Here is a 27,316-nt window from a genome sequence, read left to right as displayed (position 1 = left end):
CCACAGCTCATTGGGAAGAGTTGTGGGTAAGAGTAAGAATAAGAGTTCAGCTTTGAACCTGTTGGAAGGTTGCCAGATTGAGCAAATAAAAATACAAGGCAAGTCCGTGGAAGTTCTCTTGGTCAAATTTGTATTTAAATGTGTATTTAATCTGGTAGTCTTAACATGTTGTCATCTAAATGAAGATATTGCAAAAGTATTTGGGGCACAGCTGTGAGCTGAAATTGTAATTTTTGTTAACATGTAGATGAAATTTAAAACCATGAGACTGAATGATACAGCAAAAGACATGAGTATAGATAAAGAAGGACAGAGGTTCTGTGGCCTTCCTATAGTGAGGCTTGAAGCATCTCAACTTTTATAAAGCTTGGGAAGAAGAAGAGGGAGTTGCTAAAAAGTCCAAGAAAGAGAAACAATAATAGCAGGAAAACCAATAGAATGTAGCGTGCTAGTAGTCAAATGAGGAAAGATTTCAAAGAGGAGGGGGCAATCCGTTATGATAAGTGCTGATAGGACTAATCCTATATAGAGGAAAATATTGATGTATTAGAGAAGAAGAGTAATTGCTGAAGCAATGTCCTTGACTAGATAGGGTGTCATGGATTCAACTAGTCACGTATAGGAATGAAGCTTGGCAGCAAGAGTAACAGATAGGAGGACAGAAAATGCAGTGACAAATGCTGGTGGGTAAGCAGAGGAGGTGGTGAGAGTCGGTGGAAGTTCTCTTTGATTGCTTCAGTTTTCTCAGTGAAGTAGGAGGCAAGATCATAGTTGTAATTCAGGATAGGTAAAGAAATATTTGGAATTTGAAGAGAAAGAAGACATGAGACACATCTAGGTGAGGAGAGTAACTGGACAAGTCAAACATAGCATGATTGGGGAGCATTAAAACCCTCTTAATTTGTGGGCATGAATTTAAATTGAAACTAGTTAAAATGGTTTTGTGTTATTTGTAGCACATCCACACCAAAGTAGGGCATTGAAAAGTTTATGGTGAAAATTAAAGTTAGGATTTAAAAAAGTGAGTGTTACTTACCAGATATTACCCAATTTAGGTGAAAAAGTCTTAAATATAATAGACAGTCCTCCATTTGCCAGCACCAATTTATAACAAATCCGAGAGAAGTTCCTTTACATGGTGATGAGTAAAACTATAAAAGATTTGTTGAGAAAGACTAAACCCAAAATAAAGGAGAGCTTTGTATACTTTACTATGTAAGAAATTATTAAGGGGATCCTGAGCTTAGTTTTCAGATCCTCACAGAAATTGGTAGGAATTCTAAACCAGTATTAAGAATTCACTTTCTAGTGAAGTTTACCTTCTCTTCCACGTTTTTTTTTTTTTAACATCTTTATTGGAGTATAATTGCTTTACAATGGTGTGTTAGTTTCTGCTGTATCACAAAGTGAATCAGCTATATGTATACATATATCCCCATATCACCTCCCTCTTGCGTCTCCCTCCCACCCTCCCTATCCCACCCCTCTAGGTGGTCACAAAGCACCGGGCTGATCTCCCTGTGCTATGCGGCTCCTTCCCACTAGCTATCTATTTTACATTTGGTAGTTTATATATGTCCATGCGACTCTCTCACTTCGTCCCAGCTTACCCTTCCCCCCTCCCTGTGTCCTCAAGTCCATTCTCTATGTCTCTGTCTTTATTCCTGTCCTGTCCTGCCCCTAGGTTCGTCAGAACCATTTTTTTTTTTAGATTCCATATATATGTGTTAGCATATGGTATTTGTTTTTCTCTTTATGACTTACTTCACTGTGTATGACAGACTCTAGGTCCATCCACCTCACTACAAATAATTCAATTTTGTTTCTTTTTATGGCTGAATAATAATCCATTGTATATATGTGCCACATGTCACATCTTCTTTATCCATTCATCTGTCGATGGACACTTAGGTTGCTTCCATGTCCTGCTATCATAAATAGAGCTGCAATGAACATTGTGGTATATGTCTCTTTTTTAATTATGGTTTTCTCAGGCTATATGCCCAGTAGTGGGATTGCTGGGTCGTATGGTAGTTCTATTTTTAGTTTTTCAAGGAACCTCCATACTGTTTTCCGTAGTGGCTGTATCAATTTACATTCCTACAAACAGTGTAAGAGGGTACCCTTTTCTCCACACCCTCTCCAGCATTTATTGTTTGTAGATATTTTGATGATGGCCATTCTGACTGGTGTGAGGTGATACCTCATTGTAGTTTTGATTTGCATTTCTCTAATGATTAGTGATGTTGAGCATCCTTGCATGTGTTTGTTGGCAATCTGAGTATCTTCTTTGGAGAAATGTCTATTTAGGTTTTCTGCCCATTTTTGGATTGGGTTGTTTGTTTTTATGATATTGAGCTGCATGAGCTGCTTATATATTTTGGAGTTTAATCCTTTGTCAGTTGCTTCATTTGCAAATATTTTCTCCCATTCTGAGAATTGTCTTTTCCTCTTGTTTATGGTTTCCTTTGCTGTGCAAAAGCTTTTAATTTTCATTAGGTCCCATTTGTTAATTTTTGTTTTTATTTCCATTTTTCTAAGGGGTGGGTCAAAAAGGATCTTGCTGTGATTTATGTCATAGAGTGTTCTGCCTATGTTTTCCTCTAAGAATTTTATAGTGTCTGGCCTTACATTTAGGTCTTTAATCCATTTTGAGTTTACTTTTGTGTATGGTGTTAGGGAGTGTTCTAATTTCATTCTTTTACATGTAACTATCCAGTTTTCCCAGCAACACTTATTGCAGAGGCTCTCTTTTCTCCATTGTATATTCTTGCCTCCTTTATCAAAAATATGGTGCCCATATGTGCGTGGGTTTATTTCTGGGCTTTCTATCCTGTTCCATTGATCTGTATTTCTGTTTTTGTGCCAGTACCATACTGTCTTGATGACTGTAGCTTTGTAGTATAGTCTGAAGTCAGGGAGCCTGATTCCTCCAGCTCCGTTTTTCTTTCTCAAGATTGTTTTGGCTATTCGGGGTCTTTCGTGTTTCCATACAATTGTGAAATTTTTTGTTCTAGTTCTGTGAAAAATGCCATTGGTAATTTGATAGGGATTGCACTGAATCTGTAGCTTCCTTTGGGTAGTATGGTCATTTTTACAACATTGATTCTTCCAATCCAAGAATATGATTTATCTCTCCATCTGTTTGTATCATCTTTAATTTCTTTCATCAGTGTCTTATAGTTTTCTGCATACAGGTCTTTTGTTTCCTTAGGTAGGTGTATTCCTAGGTATTTTATTCTTTTTTGTTGCAGTGGTAAATGGGAATATTTCCTTAGTTTCTCTTTCAGATTTTTCATCATTAGTGTTTAGGAATGCAAGAGATTTCTGTGCATTAATTTTGTATCCTGCTACTTTACCAGATTCATTGATTAGCTCTAGTAGTTTTCTGGTAGCATCTTTAGGATCCTCTATGTATAGTATCATGTCATCTGCAAACAGTGACAGCTTTACTTCTTTTCCGATTTGGATTCCTTTTATTTCTTTTTCTTTGATTGGTGTGGCTTAAACTTCCAAAACTATGTTGAATAATAGTGATGAGAGTGGGCAACCTTGTCTTGTTCCTGATATTAGAGGAAACGGTTTCAGTTTTTCACCATTGAGAATGATGTTGGCTGTGGGTTTGTCATATATGGCCTTTATTATGTTGAAGTAAGTTCACTCTATGCCTACTTTCTGGAGGGTTTTTATCATAAGTTGGTGTTGATTTTGTTGAAAGCTTTTTCTGCCTCTATTGAGATGATCATGTTTTTTCTCCTTCAATTTGTTAATATAGTTTATCACATTGACTGATTTGCATATATTGAAGAATCCTTGCATTCCTGGGACAAATCCCACTTTATCATGGTGTATGATCCTTTTAATGTGCTGTTGGATTCTGTTTGCTAGTATTTTGTTGAGGATTTTTGCATCTATGTTCATCAGTGATATTGGCCTGTAGTTTTCTTTCTTTGTGACATCTTTGTCAGGTTTTGGTATGAGGGTGATGGTGGCCTTGTAGAATGAGTTGGGGAGTGTTCCTGCCTCTGCTATATTTTGGAAGAGTTTGAGAAGGATAGATGTTAGCTCTTCTCTAAATGTTTGGTAGAATTCGCCTGTGAAGCCATCTGGTCCTGGGCTTTTGTTTGTTAGAAGATTTTTAATCACAGTCTCAATTTCAGTGCTTGTGTTTGGTGTGTTTATATTTTCTATTTCTTCCTGGTTCAGTCTTAGAAGGTTGTGCTTTTCTAAGAATTTGTCCTTTCCTTCCAGGTTGTCCATTTTATTAGCATATAGTTGCTTGTAGTAATCTTTCATGATCCTTTGTATTTCTGCAGTGTCAGTTGTTACTCCTCCTTTTTCGTTTCTAATTCTATTGATGTGAGTCTTCTCCCTTTTTTTCTTTATGAGTCTGGCTAATGGTTTATCAATTTTGTTTATCTTCTCAAAGAACCAGCTTTTAGTTTTATTGATTTTTGCTATTGTTTCCTTCATTTCTTTTTCATTTATTTCTAATCTGATCTTTATGATTTCCTTCCTTCTGCTGACTTTGGATTTTTTTGTTTCTCTAATTGCTTTAGGTGTAAGGTTAGGTGTTTATTTGAGATGTTGTTGTTTCTTGAGGTAGGATTGTATTGCTATAAACTTCCCTCTGAGAACTGCTTTTGCTGCATCCCATAGGTTTTGGGTTGTCGTGTTTTCATTGTCATTTTTTTCTAGGTGTTTTTTGATTTCCTCTTTGATTTCTTCAGTGATCTGTTGGTTATTTAGTAGTGTATTGTTTAGCCTCCATGTGTTTGTATTTTTTACTGATTTTTCCATGTAATTGATATCTAGTCTCATAATGTTGTGGTTGGAAAAGTTACTTAATATGATTTAAATTTTCTTAAATTTACCAAGGCTTGATTTGTGACCCAAGAGATGATCTATCCTGGAGAATGTTCCATGAGCACTTGAGAAGAAAGTGTATTCTGTCTTCCACGTTTTTTAAGTGGCTGTCAGAGACAGGCTCTGGATTTCTTACTTAGAATGTTACTTAGAATCTCAATGGTAATTACAATTTACTAAATTGCAGTTTAGTAAATACGATTATCTCAGTGGTAATTACTAAAATGCATTTTAGTTCTATCCAAACACGTTATATACTTGGTGAGGTACAATCTTTAGTTCTTAATCCATTAATTTCTCCGGAGTATCTTGCTTTCCTCCAGCAGCTCAAATTCTGAAAAATACTGACACCCAGCCTTTCTAGGTATGAGAGTGGCTGTGTAACACTGTAGCTCCCTGATTCTCAAACCAAGCTGAGTACTCTGCTTTGTGGCCATGATCCCTGCCAGGTACATTTTTTGCTGTTATGATGAGATTTCCCTGAAGAATAGTTTTCCCTGATAACTGTAGTGAAGAAAGGGCTGTTTGAAATTTATTTTGTTGGAAAAAAAGTGACTTCTTTCTTGGACTCTCAGTTAAAAATGCATCTTTTTTTTTTCTTTTTTTTTGGTAGTGCTATGATAGTTTTGTACAATCATCAAATATCTCCTCAATAGCAAAAGCTTAAAGGCATTATTAAAGTATAATGACTTGAATAACTTTCTGTCTAACATAGCTTAGTCCAGTGGCTCCTTAGTACCAGTCCATGAGCGTAATTGGCTGTCTGTGATGATATTAATATAGACGATACAGATATTTACCATAATCTTTGGTAAAATGAGAAAAACAAGGACATTGTAAGATTGTCAACTGTCTTTATTTGAGAAACACTGTGATTACATCCTTTTTAATTTTATGGCAATAATGGGTAATACTTCTTTTTATTTTATATCATGCTTAATTTTTAAATTAAGCATGATATAAAATTAATTTTATATAAATTAATTTTATATTTTATTATAAAATATAAATATAAAAAAATTTATATAAATTAATTTTGATATAAATTAATTTTTAAAGAAGTCGACACTCTATGACCTCTAATTTAATTTTAAGATTTAACTGGTCTGTCAAATACAGAAGACAGTGAACCAAATATTTAGTCCATATATGATCCCATGAAGAACAGAGCATATGCAGGGGCTTAGAAAAACATAGAAAAGGTGAAGAAAGGAGCAGTTCTGTTCCCTTCATACAGGAATAAAAATCCATTTATGCCCACAGCTAGAAAAATTTGGTTTAGTGTTTCCAAATTGATTGATTGCATTATATTTTTAAAATTAGGATGAAAAATATGTAGCTTAAATGTGACTTTGCTTATAAACTTTGTATAAAAATTCTAGATGGGAAATAGAAAAATTATTTTTCTGTAATCAACCTTTAAAAATCATCTGTGTTTTCTTTACATGGAAACTAGATGTTTACTTTTGTGACTGTGTGTGTACCTTCATATTGGAGACTGACTAATGCTTAGAAGGGCAAAATGTCATAGGCAGATCCTAGGCAGGAGGCAGTCAATCCCCTACAGTATTTCAAAAGGTCCTTCTGAGTAATTTTTTTCCTTGAGTGTTTAGATGCCTGTGGAGACATCTGAAAAATAAGATCCACAAAATATTTTGTAGTAGATACCTATAATCATAGAATTATCTTAGATTAAGTTTTAAGTCATGTAGAATTTAATAAATGATTTTATTTAAACTGGGATGAAAATGCTAAAGAAACATGAAAGAAATCTTATCCTTAGGGTAACCATATTTTCTATAATATGCTTTTGACACATCATGTAAAAAGTAACAAAAAAACTTGGGGAGAAATATGATATTCTGAAGTTTAAATACTTTACTATGTTCTACAAATCTCTAATTATTAAAAAATTAGATTAAGTTAATTAATGGAAATGATTTTTTAAATGTTCAAATAAAAATTCAGATTACATTATACTTTACCAATTAAAAAATAGTTTATGGTGAGGTGATTTTTAATAAGTTCCTAAATACTTTTATCATAGATAGCAAACAAAGAAAACAACTGTTTTGAACTTAAATGTCTAATTATCGAGTACTATTTTGAAAATCTCTGGTAAACATATTTCATGCCATCCAGTGTAGTTATCTGGGCCAGAATAGCTCAGGGGTGAAAGTACATACTAGAAACAGACTACCTGGGTTTTTTTTTTTTTTTTAAATTTTTATTGGAGTGTAGTTGGTTTACAGTGTTATGTTAGTTTCTACTGTACAGCAAAGCAAATCAGCTAGACGTATACATATATCCCCTCTTTTTAGGATTTCCTTCCCATTTAGGTCATCACAGAGCACTGAGTAGAGTTCCCTGTGCTATACAGTAAGTTCTCATTAGTTGCCTGAGTTTGTATCCCTGCTCTGCCCCTTACTTGCTGTGTAAAAACGAACAAGTTACTTAACTTTTCTGTGCCTCAGTTTGTTTTTTCATTCTGAAAAATTGAGATGTAATGGTATATACCTCACAGCCATAGAACTGTTGTGAGCCTCACCTAAATTGGTACATTTGAAATGTTTGGAACGGTAACCTACATACGATCAAAGTGTTAGCTATTATTTTTTGAAATAAAAATCTTGAAGTTTATGCAAAATGTTAAAAAATTACATACCATACAATGTCAGGTTAAAAAAAAACACAAGATACACGATGAAATATGTTATGTGATTAAATTGGCTTTTCAGATATGATTAAAACAACTCACAAATAGAAAATGTCTGCAAGAAGAGTTACAATTGAGGAGTTTATAGTGCAACCTACATTAGTGTCTGCTTTGTGTAGATATTCAGTATTCACAACCCCAACCCCCAATTTGCAAGTAGTGGGGAACACCTTGTCCTTTTAAATGTGGACTCTGCCATAACTAGGGAGGGAGGCACACAGCCTGACAGAGGCGGCCCTGGGGCTGGCTGGGGCAGTGATGCACTGCCCCTGCATGCCCTCACCTTGCTCAACTCTAATGTGTCACAGACACTGGTCACTGGAGAATAATCAAAACTACAAATATTAAACTGGAAAAAAGCCGAAGTCAAACCTATTCCTTGATCTATTTCTGCTGGTGTTGCCAAATTTTTCGCTGTTTCTATGATCACAACAATGGATCCTCATTGAGCACAGCAATTTGACAGTTCTAAGAGAAACTTGTCCTTTCTTTTTTTTTTTTAATCATCTCTCTCTGGATCTGAAATATAAAAATATACAATCACTTTCCTCCTTAAAATCCTACTGTTCATAGGGATTGACAATATGAACTTTATCCCTAAATTTATGGTTGCTTTTATTAAGCAGGTTCAGTTATCATTAAAGACTGTAAATCCCAGTTTGCTTCCAGTTGTACCACAGCTCAGGACTGGTTTGTTGCTCTTATATTAACTTGGCGAATATAACTAGTGTTGAGGTAAATGAATGGGCATTTTCTCATTACAGAGCTGCTTATTGTCAAGGACAATATCTAAAGCTGGAATTGGGGCAGTTTGCTTGGAAGTGAGGGGAAAGGCATAAAATCAGTAATAATGTTTATATTTTTTTCAATTATACTTTTTTTGGTGTTGTAAAAGAATTTCAAAAAAAAAAGACTTTTCTTTTTCAGCAAAGAAACCATAAAGTATTTTCTTTATGGAACAATAAGTAATGTCTGCACATGTATACTGTGGCCACACATTGTGTGCAGGTTAACTGCTAACTTAATATTAGAAGAATCAGTATGGTACAGTTATCCAGATTGGATATTATCTGATTATTCAGTTTCTTTTTCCCCATTTTTCCATTAGTTTGTTACTAAGGGATGAAAATGTAGGTGGTTTTATTGGAATTTTTGTCTAAAAATTTACAATAAACTGTATATTTGCAATAACAAATATCTCTATGTTTGTCATGTGAGCATTTGTCCATATGAAAAAATTTTTATAGCAGCAATTTCTTTCATAACTTCCTGAACATATTAGCTTTGCTTGGTAATATAAGTTTAAAAATCATTGATTATTAGTATGATGCTAGCGTTCTAGAAAAGATTGCACTACTAATTTCTGTATTCACTTAGCAGTCATGATGCTACAGTTAAACTCATAATTAGTAAAATATATCCTTCAGGAGGTACTTGTGTTCAGCCTTTTCCAAAACTTTTCTAAAATTTAGGTGATATTCAGTGAAACAAATACTTTTAATCATCTGCAGTCTGTAATCCCCTTTGTACAAGATCACACAGAAATCAGCAGCATAATATTGGAACAAAGTCAGGGAAACCAAAAGAAAGTGGATGTAACTGTGAAATCAAGGGTGTTCTATGATGGTAGGGGGTAAGGTTGGAAAGAAAGATTGGGTCTAGATTGTGAACGACCTGTGTGCTTTGATAAGAAGTTTGGGAGCAATGAATGGTTTTGAGCAGCAAACTAGCAATGAAATATAGGCTTAGGGAACATCTCTGAAAGCAAGTCTGGTTGAATGTAAGCATGCTGTCTTGGGAATATGAGCCTTTTACTGTGATTCAAGCAAGAAATAATGAAGGGCCAGACCTATAGGGAGAGAAAATAGAAAGGAAGGGATTGATTTAAAACGTAGCTTTGATTTTTTCATTATATTTCCTTCAGTCTCTTCTGAGTTTTCTTGGCCTCATTTCAATCAAGGAGTCTTGTTAAAATATCATACTCCATTGAAAGTATGACCAAATAAATATGTGATGCTGGGGAGTAAAGGGTATGAGGAGGAGAGAAGATATATTTTCCAATAACAGGAGTAACAGACTTGATGGAAAACTCTCCAATTCGCACTCAAGAGTCTGATGTTTGAGCCTTATCTAAGTGATTACTAAAGATATGAAAGAGGAACAGGCATGACATTCTTGAGGAATTCAGTTTGATACATCAATGCATACCACCCCTTTTTTCCCCTGTAGGATGACACGAGCATTGCTCACAGGAATCCTCTTATACATCCAAGGTAATCTAAACCCTGTCTTTTTCCTGTCTTATCCATTTTAGAGACATTTGCCAAGTGGCCTAGGACTGGAGATTTAACAAAGACAGTGTTTTGCATCTTTACTATGTTCAGCCCCCTTTGGGCCATCAAACTAGTTATAACTATTGATTCAGCAGCCCTGTTACTCTGTTATAGAAGGAAGTTAGATTAGGCAGACAAGCTTATTTTTGGACTTTTTCTCAATTCCTCATGAACTTTTGGATGCTTGTAAATTGATTTTTAAAATGTTTGATATATTCTATGCACAATTATACAGTTCATAAACTTATTTTTCTCCTCTTTTACTTTGATATAATGTGTAGTGCTCACAGAACATCTTGCTGTAATATAAGGATAAATGAATTTTCTCATTTCCCATCTTTGCTTCCTCTTTATTTCTCCATCCACCTCACCCTAAGTCATTTGTTTTTCGTGCTAGCGGTTGTTCTGCCAGGTCTCTCTGGGCTACCCAGGAGACTCCTCAGAACACGCTGCAGTCAAGCATACAGAACTGCTGCTAGTTTCTTTGAAAAAGCCTGTCTCCTCTCTTGGAGGGCAGCTGAAGCAGGGTGGTATCAGCTGGCTGACAGATACAGGTATAAAGCAAAGCCCTACACTGCTTTCCTCTGATGATCTGGGTGAGCACCTGCCTGCAGAAGTGATAATTAGTGATACCCCTCTCTGAATATAGCTTCCTTCTTTAGGTTACTTCTCCATAGTCAAGCCTCCAGTGAATTTATTCCCATGATATAAGAAACTCCATTTTGTAGACACATCTACTTAGCAGTGAATTAGCCACATATAGCCAATTCCATTCATAAGGTCCTGAACACGACACTTAAAATCAACATGGCCTGTTAAAAGACCTCAAGTTATATGTTTATATCTTTTTACACATTGTAAGGAGTAAAAAATGGGGCACAGTTAATCAAAACAAATCTAACACATCAATGGGTTCAAACCAGGTTCATGTTTATTTGGGACCAAATTATTTTCTCTCTCTCCTTTTTTTTGTCTTTTAATGGAATTTAAACATGCTTAGATACAATGGGGTGGTGATATGTCCCCAAAAAAGAGAATTTTGTGAGAAAAAAACCCCTCAAAAATGGGAGAAATATTTAGAAGCAATGGATAAAAGGTAGTAGAGTCAAACAAACACCTTAGTCCATGGCCAAACATGCCAGTTAAATTCTAACCAGATCAGGACCACCTTAGACCCAGGCAAGGGCGGCCCCTGCTCTGGGCCTTGTGTTTCAGAGAGCCCTGCATGTCACAAACACAGAAATTCATTGAATATAAAACACATTGGCCATCTGTCACTTGGGATCTGGCACTTGTGACCTGTAACCCTAAACATCTGCTCTTGTGACTAATATCATTTAGGCCCCAAAGAAATAGATGCTTCTTCTACATCTCTTTGCCTATGATCTTGAAATGAAAGGTGAGATTGCATGCCAATGCCAGAGAGGTTTGTGGCATGTACAGCTGCTGACATCAGACATACACAATGCCTTGGAATGTAGGAAGCATTTGAGTGGATAAATCTCAAGTGTGAGGCCCAGTGAGTTTCCACAAAGTGAATATACCTGTGTAATTAAGCATTTTCCAATCACAAGCACTGCCAAGAGGAAGTGCTAACCGAACACTGTAGACTGTTGTCGTCTATTACTTCATGTAAATAGGATCCTCTATTACTCTATTGTGACCAGACTTTTTTTGCTCAATATTTGTGAGATCCATAAAGATTGATAAATATAGTTATAATTCATTCATTGCTGTATAGTATTTTATTGTGTGGAAAAAAACACAATTTATTTATCCTCTATTGTAGATGAACATTTGTGTTATTTCCAGTTTGGAAATATTACTGAATAGTGCTGCTATGCACACTCAGGTTCATGTCTATTAGTAAATCTATATATTTATTTCTGTTGGGTATACACCAAGGAGTGGAATTTCTGGGTAATAAGGTATACATAAGTTTAGTTTCAGTTTTCCACAGTGGTTGTATTGATTTATACCCTCTAGAGCACTCTGTAAGAGTTGCTGTTATTTTCTATCCTTGCTAACTTCTGCTATTTTCTGTTACTTTTATTTTTGCCATTCTTGTGGTGTACAGTAGTATCACATTATGGTTTTAATTTAATCTTGTGTGCAGAAAAATCTTAAAAAATCCATACAAAAAATCTACTAGACCTAATAAATGAGTTAGGTAAGGTTGCAGGATACAAAACTAATAAAACTAATGTACAAAATTCAATTTATTTCTATATACTAGAAATGAACAATCCAAAATTGTTCATGGACATTGTTGATGGACAATCATATTGTTTCCAGTTTTCTGGCTGTTACAAATGAATTGCTATGAGCATTCATATACAAGTCTTTGTGTGTATGAAAGCTTTCTTTTTATTTTATTTTATTTTATTTATTTTATTTTATTTTATTTTAAATTGGGGTATAGTTGCTTTACGATGTTGTGTTAGTTTCTGCTGTACAAAGAAGTGAATCAGCTATATGTATACATACATCCCCTCCCTCTTGGACCTTCCTCCCACCCCCTGGCCCCATCCCATCCCTCTAGGTCACCCCAGAGCACCAAGCTGAGCTCCCTGTTCTATATAGCAGGTTCCCACTAGTTATCTATTTTACACATGGTAGTGTATATATGTCAATCCCAGTCTCCCAATCCCAATTCATCCCACCCCACCCCCTTACCCCCACCATGTCCACACATCCATTCTCTACGTTTGCATCTCTATTCCTGCCCTGCAAATAGGTTCATCTGTACCATTTTTCTAGATTTCACATATATGTGTTAATATACGATATTTGTTTTTCTCTTTCTGACTTCCTTCACTCGGAAAGCTTTCTTTTCACTTAGGCAAATACTCAAGAGTGTATGGCTGGATCATACAGTACGTATGTGTTTAACATTTAAAGCCAATCTGCTTTTGAAAGTGGTTATATTGTTTTACATTCCCACCTCCAGAGTATCAGAGTCCTAGTTCCTCCACATTGTAGCCAACATTTGATATGGTCAGTCTTTCTGTACATCACTGTAGTTGGTAAATAGATGTGTCATAAAATATCCTTTTGATTTTTATTTGCATTTTTCTGTTGACTAATGATGTTATTAACTTATTTGCCATTGAATATCTTCTTTGGAAAATGTCTGGTAAAATTTTTGCCCGGTTTTAAAATCAGGTTGTTTGCTTTTTTATTATTGGGTTTTGAGAGTTCCATATATATTCTGAAACAAATTTTTTTATCAGATATATGATCTGCAAATATTTCTCTTACTCTCTAGCTTGTCTTTTTATTCTCTTAACAATGTCTTTCAAAGAGCAGAAGTTTTTAATTTTAAAAAGTCCACTTCATTTTTTTCTTATACAGAGTGTACTTTTAGAGTCATAACTAACAACCCTTTGTCCAACACAAGATCACAAAATTTTTTTCCTGTTTTCCCATATAAGCTTTATAATTTTAAGCTTTATATTTAGGACTCTGATCCATGAATTTTGAGTTAATTTTGATATGTGGTGTGATATGAATCAAAGTTCACTTTTTTTTTTTTTTTTAGATGATATCCAGTTATTTTAGTACCTTTTATTGAAGAGTTTATCATTCCCCTATGAACTAAGTTTGCACCTTGGTCAAAACTTAGTTGTCCATATATAAGCAGGCATATTTCTGGACACTATGGTGTTCTAGTCATCTATTTATCTATCTTGATGCCTATATTGCACCTTTAGTTGTTGCAGCTTCATAATAAGTCTTCAAATAATGTGGCATTAATTTTCCAACTTTGTTCTTTTTTTAAAGTTGTTCAGGTTATTCTAGGTCCTTTGCATTTCTGCTTATTTTAGAATTAGCATGTTAATTTTTACAAAAAACTCTTCTGGGATTTTGCCTGAGAAGCATTTGAATCTATTGGTCAGTTTGAATCTTTAGATCAATTCCTAACTACATTTAGTCTTTCAACCCAAGAAGATGATGTATATTTTTGTCTTTTTCTTTTTGAAATTGAATCTGTTGTTTAATTGCCACATTTCAAAAACACATTTTTTAATTTTTTTTTTATGGAGGTATAGTTGACTTATAACAGTGTATTAGTTTCAGGTATACAACATAATGATTCAGTATTTGTGTACATTGCAAAATGATCACCACAGCAAATCTAGTTAACATCCATCACCATACATAGTTACAATTTTTTTTTCTTGTGATGAGAACTTTTAAGATTACTCTCTTAGCAACTTTCAAATATGCAATACAGTATTTTAAACTATGGTTGCCATATTGTACATTACATCCTCATGACTTATTTTATAATTTAAAGTTTGTACCTTTTGACCCCCTTCTCCCACCCCCTACTCCATCCCTGGCAACCACCAATTTGTTCTCTGTATCTATGAGGTTGGTGTTTTTGTTTGTTTTGTTTTGCTTTGTTTTTAGATCCCACATATAAGTGAGATTATATGGTATTTGTCTTTCTCTGACTTATTTCACTTAGCATAATGCCTTCAGGGTCCATCCATGTTGTTGAAAATGACAAGGTTTCCTTCTTTTTTCTAGCTGAATAATATTCCAGTATATATGTACATCTTACATCTTCTTTATCCATACATCTATTGATGTACACTTAGGTCATTTCTCTATCTTAGCTATTGTAAATAATGCTGCAATGAACATGAGGGTGCATATATCTTATCAAGTTAGTGTTTTGTGTTCTTTGGATAAATACCCAGAAATGGAATTGCTGGATCACACAGTACTTCTATTTTTTATTATTTTTTTTAGGAAGCTCCATACTGTTTTCCATGATGGCTGCACCAATTTATATTTCCACCAACAATGCACAATGGTTGCCTTTTTTTCACATCCTTGCCAACACTTGTCATTTCTTGTCTTTTTTATGAGAGCCATTCTGACAGGTGTGAGATGTTACCTTATTGTAATCTTGATTTGCATTTTCCTTATGATTAGTGATGTTCAGCATCTTTTTGTGTACCTTTTGGAAAATGTCTATTCAACTCTTCTGCCCAATTTTAATTGAATTGTTCAGTTTTTTGTTACTGAGTTGTATGAATTATTTGTATATTCTATATGTTAATCCTTAATCAGATATATGATTTGAAAATATCATCTCCCATTCAGTAGTTTGCCTTTTCATTTCGTTAATGATTTCCTTTGCTGCGCAGAAGCTTTTTAGTTTGACTGTATTTCCACTTGTCTATTTTTGCTTTTGTTGCCTTTGCTTTTGGAGTTAGATCCAAAAAATCATTGCCAAATCAATGTCAAGGAAATTACTGCCTATGTTTTCCTCCAGGGTTTTTATGTTTTCAGGATTTAATCTCTCTCAACAATGTATTATTAAAATCTCTATATCCTTACTGATTTTCTGTTTAGTTTTCTATCATTATTGATTAGAAAGTATTGAAATCTATGACTATAATTGTGAACTTATCTAATTCTTCTTGCAGTTCTATCACTTTTTGCTTCCTGTATGTTAAAAATTGTTATATTCTCTAATAAATTACCTTTTTATCATTATGAAATGAGATTCTCTATTGCTGTTCATAATTTTTGCTCTGAAATCTACTTTGCTATAATATAGTCACTCTAGCTTTATTTTGATTATTATTAAAATACATTTTGTTTCTTCCTTTCAGTTTTAACCTATTTGTACCTCTGTGTTGACAGTGTATTTCTTTTAGGCAGTATATAGTTGGATCTTACTTTTTTATCTATTCTGACAATCTGTGACTTTTTAAAAGTGTGTGTAAACCATTTATATTTAATGCAATTGTTGAGATAGCTAAGTTTAAACTCATCAGCTTTCTATCAGTTGTGTAACTGTACCATCTATTCTTCTTCCCTTTTTCCTTTTTTGCTTCCTTCTCATAGATTGAATATATTTTTATGGTTTTATTTTATCTCCTTTGTTAGATCATTAGCATAACCATCTATTTTTCTATTTAGTTGTTGTTTTGTGTTTATTGTTACATTTTAACCTTATCACTGTCCACCTTCAAATGGTATTATAACACTTCACATACAGTAAGAATATTACATATTACACTGCTGTTTCTTTCTTCCTGGCCTTTGTGCTATTGCTATATATTTTACTTCTAAATATGTTATAAAACTCACATTATATTATTATTATTGTTTACATAATCAATTATATTTTATAAACATTTATATTTTAAGGATATTTAAATTGTAAAAGATTTATATATTTACTATGTAATTACCATTTCTGCTCTTCATTTTTTTATATAGATCCATATTTTCATCTGGTATCACTTTCTTTTTTTAAAATTTTTATTGGAGTAGTTGATTTACAATGTTGTGTTAGTTTCTGCTGTACAGCAAAGTGAATCAGTTATACATATACATACATTTACTCTTTTTTAGATTCTTTCCCCATATAGGCCATTACAGGGTATTGAGTAGAGTTCCCTATGCTATACAGTAGGTCCTTATTAGTTATCTATTTTATATATAGTAGCATGTATATATCAATTCCAATTTCCCAATTTATCCCTCCCCCTGCCCCGGCTTTCCCCCCGGTAACCATAAGTTTGTTTTCTACATCTGTGACTCTATTTCTGTTTTGTAAATAAGTTCATTTTATGATTTTTTTAAGATTCCACATATAAGCAATATTATATGGATCTAGAGATCATCATGCTGAGTGAAGTCAGTCAGACAGAGAAAGACAAATATTATTGTCTACTTTCTAGAAAGACTTCCTTTACTGTTTTCTGTAGTGTGGACCTGCTAGTGATAAATTCTTTCATCATTATATGTCTAAAAAAAACTTCATGTTGCCTTAATTTTTGAAACTTATTTTCAATAGGCACAGAATTTTAGGTCACTTGCTCTCTCCAGTCATTTAAAAATGTTGATTTCCTGTCTTCAAAATATTTTCTTTCCAACAAGAAATCTGCTGCCATTTTATTTTTATTCTTCTCTAGGTAATATATCTTTTTGCTGACTACTTTTAGGATTTTCTCTTTATCATTATATTGTAGTAATTTGATTGTGATTTGTCTTCTTGTAGTTTTCTTTATATTTTGTGTGCTTAAGGTTCATTGAGTTTCTTAGGTATATAGGTTTATAGTGTTCATCAGATAGGGAAACATTTCAGCCACTATTTATTAAAATATTTTCCTGCCTTTCCTCTAACACATCTACTTTCTTCTCTATTTTGAGAACTCTAATTACATGTATAATTGACCCCTTGACATTTTCTATAGCTCAGTGAAACTTTTTCCTTTTCCTTTTCTTTCTCCTCTTCCTCCTCCTCCTTTTTCTCCTTCTCCTTCTCCTTTTCCCTCTCCCTTTCTCTCTCCCCCCCTCTGTCTCCCTCTCCTTGTTTTTCTTATCCTTCTTTCATTCTCTGCCACCTCTGCATTTCGTTTGGAAAATTTCTATGAGTTCAGGTTCACAAATACTTCTGCAATATCTAATCTGCTGTTAATATCATCCAGTAAATAGTTCATCTAAGATGTTATGGTTTTATTTCTAGAAGTTTGACCTTTTTTATATTTTCCATATTTCAACTAAAGTTTTTGAGCATATGTGACACAGTTGTATTAAGTATTTTAGTATTCTTACTGGCAAATTCTAATATCTATTTGAATTCTGACTCAGTTCAATTGGTAGATTTTTCTGTTATTATGGGTTATATTTTCCTTCTTTTTTAAACATCTTGTAATTTTAGATTGGATGCCAGACATTGTTAATTTACCCTTGTTTGGTGTTGGATGTGTTTGCACTTCTATAAATATTGTTGTTTTGTTCTGTAATGCTGGTTAAGTTACTTGGAAACAGTTTGATATTTTCAGGTCTTTCTTTTAAGATTGATTAGTTGAAACCAGAACTGAGTTTAATCTCAGGCCAATTATTCCTGACAACTAAGACCCTTCACTCTGCACAGTGTCATATGAATTATGAGATTTTCTAGTTTGGCTGGTGGGGATAGGGACTATTCTTACCCTGTGTCAGTTATGCACTGCTCAATCTACTCCTTTTGAGTAGCTCTTTTCCTGGCCCCAGGTAGTTTCCTTATACACATGCTAATCAGTATTCTGCTAAATACACAATGATACCCTCTAAAGATCTTGAGGTTTCTTTCTCTGGATAGCTCTCTTCTTTCCCGTACTCTGTATACTCTTGCTGCTTGGTCTCCCTGAATTCCCAACTCTATCTTCTTAACTCATGGAGTTTCCTGAGCACTACCTGGATTCTTCCCATGCTGTTACGCTGTACTTTCTTAAGGCATTGAGTTAGAGCAATCGTAGGGTTCTTGTTCATTTCCTGTCCCTCAGGGATCACTGTCCTTCATTGCCTCATGCCCACTGTCTTAAAAACTGTTCAAATATCTGGGACTTTCCTGGTGATCCAGTGGGTAAGAATCCACGTTCCCAATACAGGGGGCCTGGGTTCGATCCCTGGTCGGGGAACTAGATCCCACATGCATGCCGCAACTAAGCATCCACGTGCCACAACTAAGACCCGGCACAGCCAAAAATAAATAAATAAATAAATATTTAAAAAAAAACAAAAAAAACAACTTCATATATGTGTTCATTGTTTCAAATGGAAGGAAAATTTTTTTCTCTGTTCCTCCATCTTGTCCAGATGTTTGGTATTTGATGTTTTGATATCTTTGATGTTATCTTTAATCTTTTATGTAAATTCTATATTTCTTTGTTGCTGATTGTGATAGGTTAATTACATATATAACCCTAGTTTTCCACCCCTTTTTGTATTCATATTCTTTACAGTATGATTCTTTAATTCTTTCCATCAAGAGGAGGCATCTGTTCCTCCACCTGTGGAATCTAGATGGCCTTGTGACTTGCTTTGGCTAAATGGTTTTCTAGTAATACTTAGCTTCCATGCAAAAAGGTCCAAGATGGCCTGCTGCTGCTGAGTAAACATCTTGAGCAGAGTTGAGTCATCCTAGCTACGGCCATCTCAAGCCAACCAATCCTAAGTGGCCCAGAACCTGACCACAGAGTATGAGTAAGCCAGGCCGAGAAATGAAGAGCTGCTCAGCTGATCCCAGACCAAATTGTTGATGTTCAGAATTGCAACTGAACAGGTAGTTTTTTAATCAGTAAGTTTTAGGGGTGGTTTTTACACAGCAAACATTAACTGATATATTGGTATATAGAAATGCAATTAATTTTTATTGACCTTGTATAAAATGATCATTAATTATTCTTATAGTTTGTCTACAGATTCTTTTGATTTACTATAATCACAAAATAGTCATATGTGAATAATGACAGTTTTACTTCTTTTCAACACTTGCACCTTTCATTTCCTTTTCTTATTTTATTGTAGTTGCTTGAACCTCCAGTATAATATTGAACAGAAATGGTGATCCTCCTTTCATTCCTAATCTCAGGAGGGAGCGCTTATAATTAACTTCCTTTGTGTGTAAGGTTTCAAAGCCCCTTTAGAGTTTGACAGGTCTCTTGAGGGATATACATTCTTTATGCTTAAAGCTTCTCAAGTCTCACTTTCTTTGTCACTGCAGAACCAGGGGACCACCAAAGTTCTGCCAACCTTTCCGTCCCCCAGTGAGACCCTTTGTCTGAACCAAGCTTCTGCTATTGATTCTGACTGCATCAAGGCAGCAAGTATTCCAGGGCAGAAATGGCTACAGATCTGTTGGCTACTCCTCCAGGATTCCTACTTCTTCAGAATTTTAGCCTCTCTAGTCCTCTTTGTTTCCACAGATCTCTGATGCCTATAAACGGAAGCTCTTTTTATTTTATCTGACTTTTCTATTTTTTTGACTAGAACTTTGGTTAGACACAGACTATATCATTTGTATTAGAGTTCTCCAGAGAAACAGAACCAATATTATATATATATATAGAGAGAGAGAGAGAGAGAGAGAGAGAGAGGGAGAGAGAGAGAGAGGGAGAGAGAGAGAGGGAGAGAGAGAAAGGGAGAGAGAGAAAGATTTGTTATAAAGAGTTAGCTCCTGTGATTATGGATACTGAGGAATCCCACAATCTGCTGTTTGCTTGCAAGCTGGAGACCTAGGAAAGCCAGTGGTATAATTCCAGTCCTATTTAAAAGCCTGAGAATCAGAGGAGCTGATAATGTAAATTCCAATCCAAGGGCAAGAGAAGAGCTATGTCCAAGCTCAAGTAGGCAAGTAGGAAAGGAACTAATCATTCCTTCTTCCGATTTTTGTTCGTTTTGGCCTTCAACATTTGGATGGTGCCCACCCACATTGGGAAGAGCAATCTACTTTTACTGAGTCTACCAATTTAAATGCTAATCTTACCTGAAACACCCTCATGGATATACCCAGAAATAACCTTTTATTTAGGCACCCCATGGCCCAGTCATGTTGACACATAAAATAAACCATCACACCATCCTACTAAGAAACTTAAACAAATTAGCCTGCTATTTACAACAGTTACACATGGAAGCTAAATAACATTTTACATTATAAAATATTCATACTGAAATTAAATTTGTATATATGCAACTCTCTTAAAACATTAGCCAGATCTCTACAATTTATGTTGCTATTTACAGTAGAAATCTAGTTACTGCTTTTAAAGACAGTAAAAATTATGATTTTAGGAATAGTGATTTATGTGAAGAAACTGAAATATTTTGTAATGTTTTATGCATAAGGACAGTTTATTGTGTGTTCCCGTTATGATGTTTGAATGTGATATGTAAAATTCAGTATTTAGTTCTGAATATAACTATTGCTTTAAGAGTTTTATTGACAATTTTAGTTACTACTGCATATGCAGAGTTTCTTCAAATTGAAATTAATAAAAACTTGTCTAATAACTAGAATGACTAAAAATTATCTAATTTGGTATTTGAGACACATGAAACCATAACTTTGTGCTTATACTTACAGTTATTTTTGAATTTGAAGTTATAACTTTTCAGGGTAGGAAAATAGAAAATATTTTACTTGGAAGTTTTAGCTCAACTTATAATCAATATATACTTATTAATATAGCATGGGGACTTCCATTTGTACTCTTGCTGCAGGTTGTGAAAATAGGGTCAGCTCTCACCAACACATTTGTGTTAGAGACATTTTAAAATGTCTTTTTCTTTTTTGTCTGCATAGACTGGCAAGATTATTTTTTACAATTAAAAAAAACCAAAATCAAACCCTTTTTGTCTTTACCGACCACTATTTCATTTCATCACTTGGGGTTCAATCACGGATGCAGAATCACTATGAGTATTATGGAATAAGAAATTTATTATACAAAATAAACCTCACCTTGTTGTTGCAGGGACTGGGAAGTAAAGGTCTGAAAAGATGTAGAGAAAAGTCCTTAATTAATCCTGGTGTTGATGGATGATTTAGAACTTGCAGAAAGTCACTTCAGGGTCCTAAAGTAGAATTGGTGCAGAACTATCTGAAGGTTTTTAACTCTCCATGACTATCGCCTCTCTGAGTTCTCAAGGAAGCAACTTTTGTTGCTTGGGGTATTCAGCAGGGGCAGTTGTCAGGAAGGAGAGATAGATGTACGTGGAGCATTAAAGGAAGGACAACTTGAAATCTGCCAAGCAAGTTATCACCAATGTTTTCCCTTAGAGCACAGTGGCTGCTTCCTCACTGCTGCCTCCTATATTACACACACACTTTTCTTATGATTGACCTTAACCCAAATTATTCAGGGAAGGAAATTCTGGACAATGCAGATTCAGCTTAGCTAAGATGACACAATACAAAATGACCATATCACCTATGACCCTATGGGATGAATTAAAACATTAGAGCAGGGAATATTGAGCTGAAAAAAGATTATGTGATTTTCCTAAGAATACCACACAAAGGGGGTTTTTAGGACTTTTACCTTCTGATTTTTCGATCGGTGTGCTCAACATCTAGCCTCCTGATGTGCTTATTTCTTACTGTATTCGGTGTTTTTCCTTTGCATTTAGGACCACATTTGTATAGAGAACGATGCTTGTCCAGCAGAAATGTCTGAGCTCTCATAGAAATTAAACAGCAAGGGAGGGTAAGGAATTGGAGCAGCCAACTTAAATTGAGTATAACGATTTCCCAAGGATGTGATGTGGCCACCACTGGCACCGTTAACCACATCAAGCATTTTCTCAGCTCTGTAAGACAAGAACATAGAGGAGAAATGGCTTTCCCATCAGCCAGAATTGTTCCTTGTTTGTTAATTTATAACTTAATGCTGTGTTTCCTCATCAAGTGTCTCTGCATTTGCTGAAAATGTCAGGAAGATGCCATGGAGGGCTTAATATTTTATACAGTAGAAATGTTAGTTTTTTATGTCTCCGGTCCTGTATCTGCCTCACAACTTCCCTACTGCAGTGCTTGCGTGGCTCCTGTTTATCTATTGAAATATAGTTGGGATATCTCCTGTTATGTTCTGTGACAAGGTAATGTTAAACAGGAATCTATTTCTGCAGACACTGTTTTGTTTGGTTATCTTGCTGTGGAAGCTCAAGAACTCCCTTATCAGAACTCACGGGTTTTCCAGACTAAATGGCTCTAATTAACAAGCAAATCACAATGACTAGAGATAGAATTTGTGTGGTGAAGCACTCTGGGGTCCCAGGCACACCAAAGAATGCAAAAAGTTGGACACGAGGGACTCTTCAGCACCAAGTAGTACTTACATTTTATAGACAAAGCACCCAGACAGTAAGAAAATATAGATATTGTCCCAAGTGTGTACGCAAAAGTTAGAGTTTTCTTAAATTCTAAAGGCAATAGAATTTCTAAATTGGTCTTTACTGTGTCTTTTTTTAGATTTGTAAGCAGCATTTATCTTGTAATGTATTATGTTCATAACATGCTTCATTTACAAATCACTTTCCTGTAAAAATTATATTTACTTCTCACAATGACCCTATAAGGTCAGTATTAATATGTTCATTTTACAAAAGGAGAAATAGAGGCTCAGAGGATAAGTGAGTTGCCCAAGGTCATATCAAGTATAAGTGGGAAAGGCAGGACCTTCATCAGTTCTCTGCTATGACACAAACCTACTCTTACACCCAGTGAAACACAAATGTGTGCTGTTCAATAGCAGTATTTTTTCCAAAATGTCTCAGTCTTTCATGTTGTAAGTTTAACTTACATTCAAGTCTCTATCATCTTATGAGACCTTTATTGTTTGGTAGCTCCTGAATTATTTTTTTTCTTTTCCTTCTCATCCAAACACTGAAAGCATAATCTACACTCCCTGTCCCTATTCACCTTCATTCATCTCTAAATTCTCAGCAACCTGGTTTCTTCAGCCACCACATCTCATAAGATCAACAAGTACCTCTTAATTATTAAATAAAATGTATATTTGGGGTAATTTTCTGGGACTGTTATATTTCTCTTGAATTGATTCATTACAAAATGCCACTCAATCTCTACTGATACTTTCTTGCCTTGTCTTTAAAATCTAATGTATCTTATATTAATAAAATATCTTTCTGTTTCCATTCTTTTACTTTCAACCCTTCTGTGTATCTAATATTTAGATCTCATCTCTTGTAAACACCATATATCTGGCATTTAAAAAAATCAGTCTGAAATTCTTTGTCTGTTAAATGGAGTCTTTAGTCCATTTCTATTTACTGTACTTTGGCTTATATCTACATTTTGTTGATTCTTGTTTTTTTTATTTTGTTTCTATCTATTATTCTTTTATTCCTCTTTGTTTCTTTTGGTTTAGTTACAAATTTTTAATATGCTATTTTTCTAGTAATTTTAAAATTCATTTAAAATCACATTTATTTATACATTTTGACTTTTAAAATATATACTACTTATTTACTCTTTCTATTTCTCTTAATTGCTTTCTGAAATGTCATGCTCCCATGTAGGATAGTTCCTGCTGCCCAAAATCTCTCTTTAGTATTTCTTGGAAGGCAGCTTTTGTTTGTCTGATAACCTCTTATTTTACCTTTAGTTTTACAGGATATTTCCTATGAGCATAAAATTCTACCTTACCATATATTTTTTTTTTTCCACACTTTAAAGATGTCATTTCACTACCTTCTGCTTTGACCATTTCTATTGAGAAGCCAGCCGTCCTTTTATACTCTGCTCCTTTAAATGTAATGCGTCTTGTTTTCCCTCTGCCATTTTTATGATTATTTTTCTTTGTCTTTTTTCTAGCATTTAATTATACTATACCTATGCATGTTTTCTTTATACTTTTCTTTCTTGGGTGTTGTAGAGCTTTTTGAAAGTATGGATTGAAGTCTTTGCCAGTTTTGGAAAATTCTCACCAGTTATGTCTGCAGGTATTCCTTCTGCCCTATTCTCTTTCCTCTACTTTATTTTTCTTTTCAATTTGTGAAGTGCTTTATGTACTTTATCTCATAAAATCCTTAAAATGATCCTACAAGGTGCTTTTGTGATTATCCCTACTTTACAAATGATTAAACTGAGGTTTGAAAGGGTAAGGGATCAGCCCATGATCAACAACCAAGAAGTGTCAGAGTCAGAACACAAAACCAAGTTTTCCCCAAAGAACTCCGTGGATGATTTGGGCAACAAGCCAAAGTTCAAGAGACAGTGGAGTCCAGAGTGGATTTTATATATGGATTACCTAGAAAACTTCTCCAGTCCTCCGTATTACCATCATATTGAGTGGTGCAGTTGAAAGAATGTTTAAATGAAAGTTGAGGTATCTGGGTTATAGACTTTTTTTTTGTTACCAAAAAGTTTGTGGAATTGGGAGCCATTTATTTAAATTGCTGAGGCACTGAAGATGTTTTCAAGGTGATAGAGAAGGTCCCTTCCAGTTTTAAACATCTTTAATTAGATGGTAGCTGCCTTTTGACTGGCTTGGAGGAATCAAGTATATCATAATGGTCTCTGATAGTGATATTCTTCTACAGCTTTATTTATTCATTTATTTTTTGACCTTGACATTTGTAACATTCTCTCTTTTTTTTTTAATAGATCTTTATTGGAGTATAATTGCTTCACAATACTGTGTTAGTTCCTGTTGCACAACAAAGTGAATCAGCCATTTGCATACACATGTCCCCATGTCCCCTCCCTCTTGAGCCTCCTTCCCACCCTCCCTATCCCACCTCTCTAGGTCATTGCAAAGCACCAAGCCGATCTCCCTGTGCTATGCTGCTGCTTCCCACCAGCCAACTATTTTACGATTGGTAGTGTATATATGTCGATGCTACTCTCACTTTGCCCCAGCTTTGCCCTCCCACCCCATGTCCTCAAGTCCATTCTCTATGTCTACCTCTTTATTCCTGCCCTGCAACTAGGTTCATCAGTACTATTTTTTTTTTTTTAGATTCCATATATGTGCATTAGCATACGGTATTTGTTTTTCTCTTTCTGACTTACTTCACTCTGTATGGCAGACTCTAGGTCCATCCACCTCACAACAAATAACTCAGTTTCGTTTCTTTTTATGGCTGAGTAATATTCCATTGTATATATGTGCCACATCTTCTTTATCCATTCATCTGTCGATGGACACTTAGGTTGCTTCCATGACCTGGCTGTTGTAAAGAGTGCTGCAGGGAATATTGTGGTACATGTCTCTTTTTGAATTATGGTTTTCTCAGGGTATATGCCCAGTAGTGGGATTGCTGGGTCATATGGTAGTTGTATTTTTAGTTTTTTAAGGAACCTCCATACTGTTTTCCATAGTGGTTGTATCAATTTACATTCCCACCAACAGTGCAAAAGGGTTCCCTTTTCACCACACCATTTCCAGCATTTACTGTTTCTAGATTTTTGATGATGGCCATTCTGACTGGTGTGAGGTGATACCTCTTGTAGTTTTGATTTGCATTTCTCTCATAATTAGTGATGTTGAGCATCTTTTCATGTGCCTCTTGGTCATCTGTATGTCTTCCTTGGTGAAATGTCTATTTAGGTCTTCCTTCCATTTTTTAACTGGATTGTTTGTTTTTTTTGATATTGAGCTCCATGAGCTGTTTGTATATGTTGGAGATTAATCCTTTGTTGTTTCATTTGCAAATATTTTCTCCCATTCTGAGGGTTGTATTTTCATCTTGTTTAAGGTTTCCATTCTGAGGGTTGTCTTTTCGTCTTGTTTATGGTTTCCTTTGCTGTGCAAAAACTTTGAAGTTTAATTAAGTGCCATTTATTTTTGTTTTTATTTCCGTTATTCTAGGAGGTGGGTCAAAAAAGATCTTGCTGTGTTTTATGTCAGAGTGTTTTTCCTATGTTTTCCTCTAAGAGTTTTATAGTGTCTGGTCTTACATTTAAGTATTTAATCCATTTGGAGTTTATTTTTGTGTATGGTGTTGGGAGTGTTCTAATTTCATTCTTTTCCATGTAGTTGTCCAGTTTTCCCAGCACCACTTATTGAAGAGGCTGTCTTTTCTCCATTGTATGTTCTTGCCTCCTTTGTTGTAAATTAGGTGCCCATATTTGTGTGGTTTTATCTCTGGGCATTCTATCCTGTACCATTGATCTATATTTCTCTTTTTGTGCCAGTACCATACTTTCTTGATTACTGTAGCTTTGTGGTATAGTTTGAAGTCGGGGAGCTTGATTCCTCCAACTCTGTTTTTCTTTCCCAAGATTGCTTTGATTATTCGGGGTCTTTTGTGTTTCCATATGAATTGTAAAATTTTTTGTTCTAATTCTGTGAAGAATGCCATTGGTAGTTTGATAGGGATTGCGTTGAATCTGTAGATTGCTTTGGGTAGTGTTGTCATTTTCACAGTATTGATTCTTCCAATCCAAGAACATGGTATATTTCTCCATCTGTTTATATCATCTTTGATTTCTTTCAACAGTGTTTTATTGTTTTCTGAGTACAAGTCTTTTGCCTCCTTAGGCAGGTTTATTCCTAGGTATTTTATTCTTTTTGTTGCAATGGTAAATGGGAGTGTTTCCTTAATTTCTCTTTCTGATTTTTCATTGTTGGTGTACAGGAATGCAAGAGATTTCTGTGCTTTAATTTTGTATCCTGCAACCTTACCAAATTCATTGATTAGTTCTAGTAGTTTTCTGGTGGCATCTTTAGGATTTTCTATGTATAGTATCATGTCATCGGCAAACAGTGACAGGTTTACTTCTTTTCCAATTTGTATTCCTTTTATTTCTTTTTCTTCTCTGATTGCTGTGGCTAGGACTTCCAAAACTATGTTGAATAATAGTGATGAGAGTGGACATCCTTGTCATGTTCCTGATCTTAGTGGAAATGCTTTCAGTTTTTCATAATTGAGTATGATGCTTGCTGTGGGTTTGTCATATATGGCCTTTATTATGTTGAGGTAGGTTCCTTCTATGCCCATTTTCTGGAGAGTTTTTATCATAAATGGGTGTTGAATTTTGTCAAAAGCTTTTTCTGTATCTACTGAGATGATCATATGGTTTTTAATTACTTAATTTGTTAATGTGGTGTGTCACATTGATTGATTTGCGTATATT

Source organism: Balaenoptera musculus, chromosome 12 (assembly GCF_009873245.2).
Source record: "Balaenoptera musculus isolate JJ_BM4_2016_0621 chromosome 12, mBalMus1.pri.v3, whole genome shotgun sequence".
Lineage (NCBI taxonomy): Eukaryota > Metazoa > Chordata > Mammalia > Artiodactyla > Balaenopteridae > Balaenoptera > Balaenoptera musculus.
The sequence above is the reverse complement of the archived record's forward strand: the minus strand, read 5'-3'. Positions refer to the sequence as shown.